Source organism: Wolffia australiana, chromosome 6 (assembly GCF_029677425.1).
Source record: "Wolffia australiana isolate 7733 chromosome 6, ASM2967742v1".
Taxonomy (NCBI): domain Eukaryota; kingdom Viridiplantae; phylum Streptophyta; class Magnoliopsida; order Alismatales; family Araceae; genus Wolffia; species Wolffia australiana.
Genome location: NC_135840.1, coordinates 16,100,387 through 16,112,184, shown reverse-complemented (window position 1 = coordinate 16,112,184; position 11,798 = coordinate 16,100,387). Strand labels below are relative to the sequence as shown.

The window sequence follows — 11,798 nt, the reverse complement described above, 5'->3', positions numbered from 1 at the left end:
TTCTGATTAAATATTAAATAATACCACCACCTTCTTACCTCATCATTACGGTTGTTTCACTATCACACATTCTATTAGTATCTTTTCCCATCTTTTTAATCAACATTTAAAGAATATAAAATTTATAGTCATCACTCCCTTTGGAGACAATTCATCCATAAACGTATATCGTTGCACATCCCTCCATCCATATTGATGTAGCCCAGAAGCCCATTTTCTGAGGCCCATTAACAACTTGTGGCCCAAGAAGGAGATTCTTCTAGAACTGACATGATCTGCAGAAAGTTACCTAGAGCCCCTCAAAATCCTATGACAGGATTTTTTCTTTGACAGGATCTTTTGACAAGATTTTCTATAACAGGATTTTCTTATAGAATCCTCTAATAGATTTTTCTTCTGCCAAGATCTCTTCTCTAACTTGTCACAGCTGCATATCTTCTGTTTTGTCCTATCACAATTTTATTGAGCCACACAAATATCTCCTGAAAGCTTCTATAGGCCCCAGAATTTGCAGGATATCTCTGCTCAGGCCTGCCAAGCTGCTTATCCTCTAATTTAGCTTGTCAGAATTGTTTTTCTCAATGTTTTGACTTGTCTTTTTTTGGGTACAGTCATTATGGACGACCCTGCACTTGTTGTGGCCTATATAAGGCCCCCATGTACCGCTGAATGAGTATTGTTGAATATATTGTTTCTTTTTCTTTTCCTTATGTACCCTTGCTTTACTCTCTCTCTCTCCTATTCTCTATATGTACTCCTGTTATGGAACCTCTAAACCTAATGAGAATATTTTTCAGTTTTTTCTCTCAACCCATCCTTCTCCTCTGGGCTTCTTCATGGTATCAAAGTGATTGCTCTCCTAGCTCAACGCAGCTCCGTTGCTGGGTTTCTCACAAGCCACAACTCGTTCGCTCACAAGTTGTAGCTTGTTTGCTCACCCTGTTAGGTAGCAGGGCAAAACTTTGCAAGCCGTAGCCACAGGTTGTCCCTGAAAGCCACAGCCACAAGCCGTCCCCGAAAGCCGCAAGGCCGCAGCCACAGGGCAAAGCCCTGCAAGCCGCAAGCCGTAGCCGTAGGGCAAAGCCCTGCAAGCCGCAACCGCAGGTCGCCCCTGCAAGCTACAGCCGTACACCGCCCTTGCAAGTCGCAATCCGCATTTGTCGTACGCTGCCCCTGCAAGCCGCAAACTGCAGCCGCAGAGCGAGGCTTTACAAGACGTAGTCCCAGCCTTGTTGCAGCTTCTCAAGCTTCCTCGCAAGGGCTGATGGCAAATGGTCAACTTAACTTGAGTCTGTCTTCGAGTTAGGTCGGGCCCTCTCCAAGCTTGATACATGGTCTTCCTTTGGTTGTGCTCACGCCAATTCAAGTTATAGAATGGCCTCCAGCAACTCCACCACTTCTGCTGCCACTCTACCACCGGGACTACCTCCTCATTCATCTAAGTTGAAGTCTTGGCACTATTCCCTGCCACGTATGCCATCTGAATTTCAATTTACTGGGTTGAATCTTCTTCAATGGTGCTAGTATGTTCAAATTACCTTGAAAGGGAAGCTCATGAAGCATCTTATGGACGACCCATAGTCTCCCACTACCTCTCACTATGAACACTGGCTTGACGTTGAGGGTGTAGTTCACAGGTGGTTGCTCAACAGTATCAGTCCATCCTATGCTGCTGAATTCATGTCCTTAACCTCCGACAAGGAGATCTTGGACGCCCCCCAAGAGTCCCACTCAAAGCAAAACAACTTGGCCATTATCTATGACCTCATTACTCGCTCCACAAACCTGACCCTGGGTCCACGCTCTGTTTGGGGCTATCATTTGGAGTTGTCGTCTCTTTGGGCTGAGTTGGACCACTGCATGGCCCCTAACCCTCATTCGGTTGACCGTGGATATGTTCTACAGCTTGGGGTGTTCAAATTCCTCATGGGACTGAATCCTGAATATGAATCTTTACGCGACCAACTACTTCATCAGGAGAAGGTTCCTACCTTGAAGGAAGCCCTGGTGGCCGTTCAAATGGAGGAAACTCGCATCGGCATATTCCATTCCAAACCCGCCTCGGCAATGGCTGTTTAGCGGCTCGGGAGCTCATGGCCTACATTCGTTCAAGTGGTGTCGCCATATATGTCCTCTCCTAAGGTGACGTCATCGAACATGAACTCCCCGGTCCAGCAATCGGCGTCTACAAGCCACAGTACTCCTGGTAATTCCTCTATTCTCTGCAACTACTGCAAGAAGCGAGGTCATACCAAGGCGTCATGTTACAAACTCCAACGGAAGAATGCCCATCAAAGCCACTTGGTGACTCATCTTCCTCTCCCCTCCGGGTAGTTCATGACTCCTCCTATGTCTATTCCCGAGATACCTCAACCAACTGCTGAAGCCACATCTTCAAAGGGAGCCCAGCTTCGACATGATGAAATTGACCAACTCCGCCAGCTTCTTCAATCCAAATTAATGGGCTCTACTTCCCTCGCTCATCAAGGTACACCCTTTTCCCCTTCCAATGTACAGTGGATAGTTGATTCTAGTGCCACCGCCCATATGACTCCTCTCTCCTAGTGTTTCCTTACCTACACTCCCTCTCCTTGTTCTCATAAAGTCCATACTGCATCCGGTGATCTCCTTCTTGTGGCCGGTGTGGGGAGCATCCAATTTTCCTCCACTCTTACCCTTACCCATGTTCTTCATGTTCCTCGTCTTACCCTGAATTTCTTATGTCGAAATTACTCTTCGTCACCTCGTTCAAGATCTTGGTCAAGTCGTCTATTTTACCCCTAATTCATGTTTCTATCATGATAAGGTGTCGGGGCAGACGACTACACTTGCTGAGGGGTACAGTGGCCTCTACGTTATCTATCGTCCTCCACACATCTCTCCTTTGGTCCCTGCTCTCGGCATAGCTCTCTCCACTACGGTGCCAATCCTCTTTGGCTTCTTCACCATCGCTTAGGCCACCCTTCTTTTTCTTCCTTGAAGTTTATGTTTCCTTGTTATTTTATGGACGTCATGTGGATGGGTTTGTTTGAGAACCATGTTGGTTAGCTAAACATACTCGAACAACATATCCTCCCTCTGATCCGTCTTCACGTTCATCGTCGCATTTCTCTCTTGTTCACAGCGACCTATGGGGGCCTGCTCCCATTCTGAGTGTTTCGAGCGCCCGATGGTTGGTGATTTCTGTGGATGATTTTACCCGCGGTACATGGGCATATCTTCTCAAACATAAATCCGACCTTTCCCAAACTATCATTTCTTTCCACGCTCTAATCAAAACTCAATTTGCTACATCCTTCAAATGCTTCCGCTCTGATAATGCCCATGATTACTTTAATTCCACCTTCTCCAACTTCTTCACCTCTCATCGCATCATTCATGAAACCTCCTGTCCATACAAATGGTCTTGCAGAATGAAAGTTTTGACATATCTTTGATATCACTCGCTCCCTTCTTCTTCACATGAACATGCCTAATTTTTTTTGGGGTGAAGCTTCTCTCATTGCCGTCCATCTCATCAACCGTCTCCCCTCTCGTGTCCTTTCACATGTTTCCCCTATCGATGCCCTCCATCAAGCCTACCCCACGGTTTTCTTGAAAACTAATCTAATTCCTCACATTTTTGGGTGCACCTGCTACGTCCTTAACCATCATCCTTCTCGGGACAAGCTTGATGCTAAGGCGGTCACATGTCTCTTTGTGGGTTACTCCTCTCACCAAAAGGGGTATAAGCGCTATCATCCTTCTACTCATCACTTCATTATGAGTAAAGACGTCACCTTTTACGAATCCACTCCTTTTTATGTTTATGAATCGTCATCCTCTCCTTCCTCTTCTCATTCCTGTGATGAGTCCCTTGATTTCCTTGTTCCTCTTCCCTCTCCCACCTTGTCTACTCTCCCTGCTTGCCCTCCCTCTTTACCTTTCACTCATGTTCTGCCATCAAAATTTGATGGAACCACGTACTATCGCCGCTGCGTCCTCCCTCACCTGTCCCTGTCTTGACGCCCACACTACCCACTGCAAAACCGACCCCTCCTTCCCCGAGTGAGGACCTTCCTATTGCCCTCTAGAAAGCCTCTCACCAATGTACCTCCACTCCTTTATACCTTTGGCCAATTACCTTTCCTCCCATCGCCTCTCCCCGTCCTACTGTGCTATTCTCACCCGTCTTGATTCCATCGCCATTCCAAAGATTGTGGCTGAAGCGTTGGCTTCCTCTGAGTGGCAACGCGCTATGGACGAGGAAGTGAATGCTTTGGAAAAGAATCAAACATGGGATCTGGTGCCTTTACCTTCGGGCAAGCACCTCGTTGGATGTTGATGGGTCTATATCGTCAAATATCAGTCCGATGGCTCCCTCGAAAGGTATAAGGCACGCCTTTTGGCTAAGGGCTATGCTCAACAATTTGGTGTTGACTATCTGGAGACATTTGCTCCCGTGACTAAGATGAACACTCTTCGTCTTCTTATCGCCTTTGCGGCTCATCATGATTGGCTTCTTCAGCAGTTCGATGTGAAGAATGCATTTCTTCATGGTGATCTCCATGAAGAAGTTTACATGGCCTTCCCTTGGTGTGTCATCTCAAGAAGGCCCTCTATGGCTTGAAGCAATCTCCTCAGGCTTGGTTCGGTTGTTTTACGCACTCTATGAAATTATTTGGCTACTCTCAATGCAATGGTGATCATACACTCTTCTACTGTCATTCCACGTCCAAGGGAGTCACCATCCTACTTGTGTAAGTGGATAACATTATTGTTAAAGGGAATGATTCGCAGGTTGCGGCTCAAATGGAGATTCATCTCATTGGTTAATTTGACATTAAACATCTTGGTGTACTCCGGTACTTTCTTGGCATTGAGGTAGCCTACTCTTTGGCTGGGATTTTCCTTTGCCAACGGAAATATATTACTGATCTTCTTCAAGAGCTTGGCAAGGCAGACTCCCAACCCCTTCCTACTCTCATCGAGGTGAACCATTGGCTCTCTCTGGGGGATCACGAGGAGGTTGTTGACTAAGGAAGGTATCAACGGTTGGTTGGAAAGCTACTCTATCTCACTCACACTCGTCATGACATTACTTATGTTGTTGGCGTCTTATGTCAATTTATGCATTCTCCTAAGGCGTGTCATATGCATGCTGTCAACCGTGTACTTCGCTATCTCAAAGGTACCATTGGTCTAGGCCTTCAATTCCAACGTAAAGGTGGCCTCCAGTTAGATGTCTATACCGATGCGGATTATGCTGGCTCTCATGTTGACCGCCACTCAACCATGGGCTATTGCACCTTCCTTGGGGGGAATATTATCACACGGCGAAGCAAGAAATAATCTGTTGTCTCTCGCTCTAGTGCTGAAGTCAAGTTTCATTCTCTGGCACAAGGCATATGCGAGGCATTATGGATCACCTATCTCCTCACAGAGTTAAAGTTGTCGTGTGATCAATCTACTCAACTATTTTGTGATGACAAGTCGGCTATCAGCATAGCCCATGATCCGGTACAACATGATCGTACTGAGCATGTCGAAGTGGATCGTCACTTCATCAAAGAGAAGCTTGAGTCCGGACGGTTTTGCATATCATATGTTCCCTCTATCGATCAGAGAGCTGATATTTTTACCATAGGCTTGTCCGCTCGGCGTTTCCAAGACTTGTGCGGTAAACTGGGAATGGATGATATCTGCTTGCCAGTTTGAAGGGGACTGTTGAATATGTTGTTTCTTTTTCCCTGTTCCTTACCCTGCTTTATTCTCTCTCTCCTACTCTCTACATGTACTCCTATTATGGAACCTCTAAACCTAATTAGAATATTTTTCAGTTTTTTTCTCTCAACCCATCCTTCTCCTCTGGGTTTCTTCAAGTATCATTGAAATCTATTGTCTTCTGGAACTGTTGTTTCTCCCCTTGGAGTGTTCTCTTTACTAGAGAGTGCTTAGCTGCTTGTGGATTCAACCACACCCGTTGTGGACTCAAGGGTTGGAGAAGCTAGTTCTATAGACTGGACTTGGCTCCTTCTAGTAGTGCAACGCTTGCGGATTCAAGTCCTGTTCCTTCACCGTTGCTGTAAAAAGGTTGCATCACATATCCATCCCTATCTAATTTATATTACAAGTCCAGGTCATCCACCGTGTCACTGAATTCCATGTATATACATTTATAATTACTGTTGTATATCCTTATCATCCTTATGATCTCACAATCTTTCTCTTTTCATAAATATCTCCTCACCTAGTCAAGTTAAGTTGTCACGCTCAATGACTCCAATGACATTGTCTTGATCGATGACATCAATGGTGTTGTCCATCTGTGATATAATATCTGTCATTGATAGGTGACATCAGGATGTCCTCTCACTCGGTAGCAACATGGTATCTCAGTTGGTGAAGTTAATGACATCGTCTCAAAATGGTGACATCGTTGTTCATTGGTGGCATCAGGGACATCCTCTCACTCAATCACATCACATCCTCTCAGTTGGTGACATCAGTTACATTGTTTCAGTATGTTAGTAGTCCATTAGTTGCCTCGTGAACAACATAAATAAGTGACCTCCAAAAATCATCTCACTCAGTCGTGTCATGTTGTGTCAGTGGAGGGTAATGACTTTGTCTCGACATTAGCCAGCCATCACTTGTGAGCCATCTGAACTTCCTCAAATGGTCTTGGTCCTTTTAGAGATTTTATATGTATTTATGTCATGATATTGATAAGTGCTGACTAATAATTGTCTTCCGAATCGTATCTTACTATTTCTGAATATTTATACAAAATACATCTATTCAATTATGCACAGAACGTCATTACAAGTTCCGAAATTGTATCTTACCATTTTCTAATATTTTACCATAATACATCTATGCACTTCTGTACAGAACCTCATTTATAACTTCCAAAATCATATTTTACTGTTTCCAAATATTTCAACATATTACATATATGCACATGATAGCTATCAAAATCATATCATATTATTTCAAAATATTTAAACATAATATATTTGTTCATTTTTTCAAAACCTCATTACAGATCCTCATTATAATATTAATCCAAATTCTCTCTTCCAACTGATTCTATAGTATTTCGTTCGTCTGATTGCTTTTGTCTATTCTTATTAACGTGCAATTTAAACATAATTTAGCGTCTATAACACAATCCATAATTCTTAACCTTGTGGGTACTCTCTAAAACTGTTTTCAAGACTCATACCTCAGCAATTTTCAGAAATTTTCGTTTATTATCGAACTGTTCAAAATTGTGCAACCAGTTCGAATAAATTTTCGGCCCATATTATCCAAACATGGGTCGAAAATTAACCATCGTTGCATACCAACATTCTTGATTTTCAGATATATGACATTAAATTATGAATCTGATGAAATTAGAATTCAAACAATGTCATAGATGAAGTCAAGAAAACACTTATGACCAATTAGAGATTCATCTGACTATTCATAAAGCGTACGAAAGCATGATATATTTATAAATATGAAGATGTAATCATAAAAAGGATTCATAATCAAACTAAGTATTCCGGGAAGAGAAAGTGGAATTTGAATAAGAGTTATGGAAGTCTCAGAAGATTAACCAAAAGCTCAGCACGTTTCGTACTCGTTCTACTTGGATCTCTGCCTCATCTTTCGGCGCTTCCTCTTCAACCTCCTCATGCGCTTCTTCTTCCACTGGGAGAACAAAAGAAAAATCCAAAACAGATTAATTCAGATACTACGATATGGAGGTTACTTCGATTAAACTCCACTAAGAACAATGTAAATATTTAAATAAGTATACAGAGAGGAGATAGCGTTCAAAATGGAGGAAAACGACATTTTAGACAAACTGTTAGAGAGGACACAGAGTGTAGGAAATGGGAAAATGAGGAAAACGTATAAAAAGATAGAAGAATTAGGACAATTGGAGAAACTCTTCCCTAAAGAATCGGAAATGAATGGGTATTAAAATTAAAATCTGTGACGTACTATTATTAAAACGGACTATGATATGATTTCAGTTGTCGACAATTAACAAAAAACATTCATTTAAATTGATTTCATTAAAACAGATTATGAATGTTACACTTCTTCTGCGATTAAATTAGTTAAACGGGCATTTTAAAGGGCTTCCAAATTAAAGATTGGCTAAATTTTCTCAAAAATGGACACAAGGGATTATAATAATTAGCAAAATTCTACTAATTGAAGTTTCAAAATACCAATAACATGTTGAATCAGATACCCTCAACAAGACCCATGAGAGATAATGCATAATATCTGCAACTTTACATTGAATGAAGGCATTCCGCGTTCGATAGAATGAGAAACGGAGGCTCCATTTCATCAAATTTATGAATATATCATTAAGTACGAAATATACTAGAAATGGACGAACAATTGAAAAGCCGCCATAGGAACAACTAGCTTAGCACGCAACCAACCAAAAGGAAAATAAAAAGTATCTTGGTCTTTTTTCTCCTGGAATGGAAAGCGATTTTGGAGTTGACTATGGCGATCAATCAAAGAAAAGAGAGACCCTCTCCGCAAGGTTAAAAAACGATACAAAGATCGGGCGAAACCAACCGAACAGAAATCAAAACACACCAAAACAACGAACAATACAAACCATGCCTATGAACAACATATGGAATGCAATATCACGGCAAGAGAGAAGATCATACCTTCGCCCTCATGATCTAGGGTTTGCTTTTCCCTCTCCTGTCGCAGTTGGTTCTCCCCTGGAGGCAGGCCGCGATAATAAAGCAGAAGATTAGATCAGTATTTATAAGATCGGGTTTGAAACCCTAATTTCGGATCGGACGGCTGAAAAACGATGTGGGATGATGGGCCGTAAGAAGAGAATCTTCTTAATTAAATTAATGGGCTTTAACCCAATTGAAGAAATATTGAATGAAACCCCTTAATTAAGGAAAATTAGAGAAAATTTATAGGTTCCAACAGTATTTATCTATTGATTTAAGGTTATCTAGGTTTGAGATTCATAGATAGGGAAAGTTTAATATTTATTTTTATGCCTAAACATTGGAAACCAAAAATATATAGGGAGGGAAATAAATAGAGAATAGAGTGTGTGAGTGAAAGAGGGATAGAGAAAGGAATCTAGTGAGTGAAAGTAGGAGAGATATTTTAAAATAAAGAGGAGAGAGAGGGGTAATACGGAGGGAGGAGAGAGTGAGTGAGAGATAGAGAGAGAAAGATGGAAATAACAACGGAGAATAATAGAGAGAGATATAGGGTTTGGCGATGGGATCACATTGTCAAGTATTTCTGAAGATATCATATATAAAGTGGCTATAGTCTAGTTTATACATATCTACATTAATTATGCATAAGCATTTTATCATTATTTTCAGTATCATTTTAATAGACTAAATTAAGGAAATCATGCACGAATGGGTTATGAAAATATCTGTCAAACTATTCATGATGTTCTTGTTAATTGGCTGAGCAATCAAATTTATTAGATTTTTATAATTGAAGGAGAAATATATATTAAATAGGCAAAAATTAATAAGAACACTTAGGAATTTATGATAAAATATACATGCCATCATTAGCATTTTAAGACAATTTTTTCATAATTATGCTGAATAATGTATTCATTTTATAGTGAAATTTCATAACATGAATTGGTTGAGTCATTATATTATTTATTATATTCTGTTATGAATTTTACATGCTTTACAAGCTAAGTATATGATAGACATAATATCATGCAGTCACATTCACCTTGACATTATGACTTTAATTGGTGAAATATAATAGGGGCCTAATTTTCCTCTAATTTTTTTATTGGCAAAAAACACAGTGCCGGGTACGACCAACCCAAGGATTATGCCCGTAGACCGATGCATCATTTCCATGGATGCCATCCCACGGAGGTTTTTTATATTAAGTGTTTATAAACGTTTATAGGTGTGGAGTGAGCGTAAATGTCCCTATTACATGCGAACCATACTTGCCAATGCCCATGATGCAAAAAATAAAAAAATACAAAGGTGATACGGGTGCAGCTCCTAGAGAAGGCAAACAGCGCCCCTGGCGTGCTCGTGTCCTGCAGAGGTGGTGATGCATGGAGTATAAGAAGTCATCACACTATCAATAGATATCATTGTGGAGGTGCGTAGAGGGTACAACAGTTAGGCGAGAGGGTACATCAATTATATTCTGAAGTTAATCATGTTTCAGGGGCTGAATCAAGGAGGAAGACGAGAGTGGAAAAATGAGGTATTTTCTTTCAGGAAAAATGATGAAAGGTCATGAGAGACATTGAAGGATTACATGAGAAGAAATAAAAAAATAAAATAGAAAAAGGAGTAAAGGGGTTGGTTTCGCAAGAGAATAGCCATCCTCGTCCTCCAATTTTGATTGTTTGATTATTTCACTTCTCCCCTGTAAGTACGCTCCACAATTTTCTTCCACTGAAGAACAATGCGCTGCTTACAAGGAAAAGTAATGCTCTTGCTATCGGCTATAATTTTTAGCACAATACTTGGCTCTTGAATCCGAATATGGCATAAAACCAGGGTTTTAGGTTAAAATCCCAGAGGTAACACACATCGCGCATGGGCCATAAAATTGACAATAGTTGTGGGAGAATGTTGAAGAACAACACTCTGCATAAGAGGGAAATAGTGGCGCTTACTGTTCCATATAGTTTTAAGCACTATTATTGGTGCTTGAATCTCAATATATTATTTGTAACACGGTCTACTTTGTGAAATTCAGACATTGTTAAACATTTGCATCTTTCCACTTTGGGCCGAGTCTTTCGTTCAAAAATCCAACATGTGTGGAAGTTTATTGGAACAAAAAATATTAAAATTAATAAAAGTAACCCAGATAAGGGCAATACCATTTGCTTGCAATTACCCAGATCAGTTTTGGGTTTTTTATGAAGTAATCCAGATTAGTTTAAATGCAATCTCAAGTCCAGATTAGTCTAGTCTTGAATAGTTAGTTGTTAGAAAAAAACAGATTATTGTCAAAGATCAATACTTTTAATGACATGTCTTGCAAATTTTCGAGCTCCTTCATTTGGGCAATCAAACCAAACAAAGTCTGACACTGATGTATTTCATATGTCTCCACATTCTGTAGACTTCAAGAGAGAGAGAGAGAGGGAGGGAGAGTGTGAGAGAGAGTGACAAGAGAGAGGGGAGGGAGAGAGTGAGAGGCAAGGGATACATAGAGGGAGTGGAGAAAGAGTGAGAGAGAGAGAGAGAGATAAAGCGAGAGGGGGAGAGAGTCAGAAAGCAATGGGTAGATGAGAGGGAAAGAGAGAGTATGAGGAAAAGAGAACAAGAGTCGTAGTGAAAGATATAGTGATAAGGGGGAACTGAAGTTTTATCCGTAGCCCCATCAATCAAGCTGATCAATTGACCCACTTGATCGAGGATCATCTATTGATTCACTGGGCCTGCTCAACGACTGGTTTGTTTATTTGATTATATTTTGGATGGAGAGGAGAGATGGATGGATAGATTAATAGAGAAACACAAAGAGATGAAGAAAGATAGAGATAAATAGATAGAGAGACACCGAGAGAGGAAGAAAGATAGAGATAAATAGATAGAGAAACATAAGGACAGGTAGAAAGGCAGAGATAAATAGATAGAGAGACATAAGGACAGGTAGAAAGGCAGAGATAAACAGATAGAGAGACACAGAGAGGAAGAAAGAGATAAACAGACAGAGAGACACAGAGAGGAAGAAAGAGGTAAATAGATAGAGAGATATAAGGACAGGTAGAAAGGCAGAGATAAACAGATAGACACAGAGGAAGA

The 11,798-nt window shown here is 40.9% G+C and overlaps 1 long non-coding RNA gene across 1 annotated transcript; it reads right to left on the bottom strand.

Moving 5' to 3' along the window:
• Nucleotides 1-7,460: 7,460 nt before the first annotated feature.
• Nucleotides 7,461-8,778, bottom strand: LOC144704773 (uncharacterized). Its single transcript, XR_013581901.1, has 2 exons — nt 8,673-8,778; nt 7,461-7,680 (listed from the first exon to the last, which is right to left on the bottom strand). It is a non-coding gene; the product is annotated as an uncharacterized LOC144704773 (long non-coding RNA).
• Nucleotides 8,779-11,798: the final 3,020 nt, after the last annotated feature.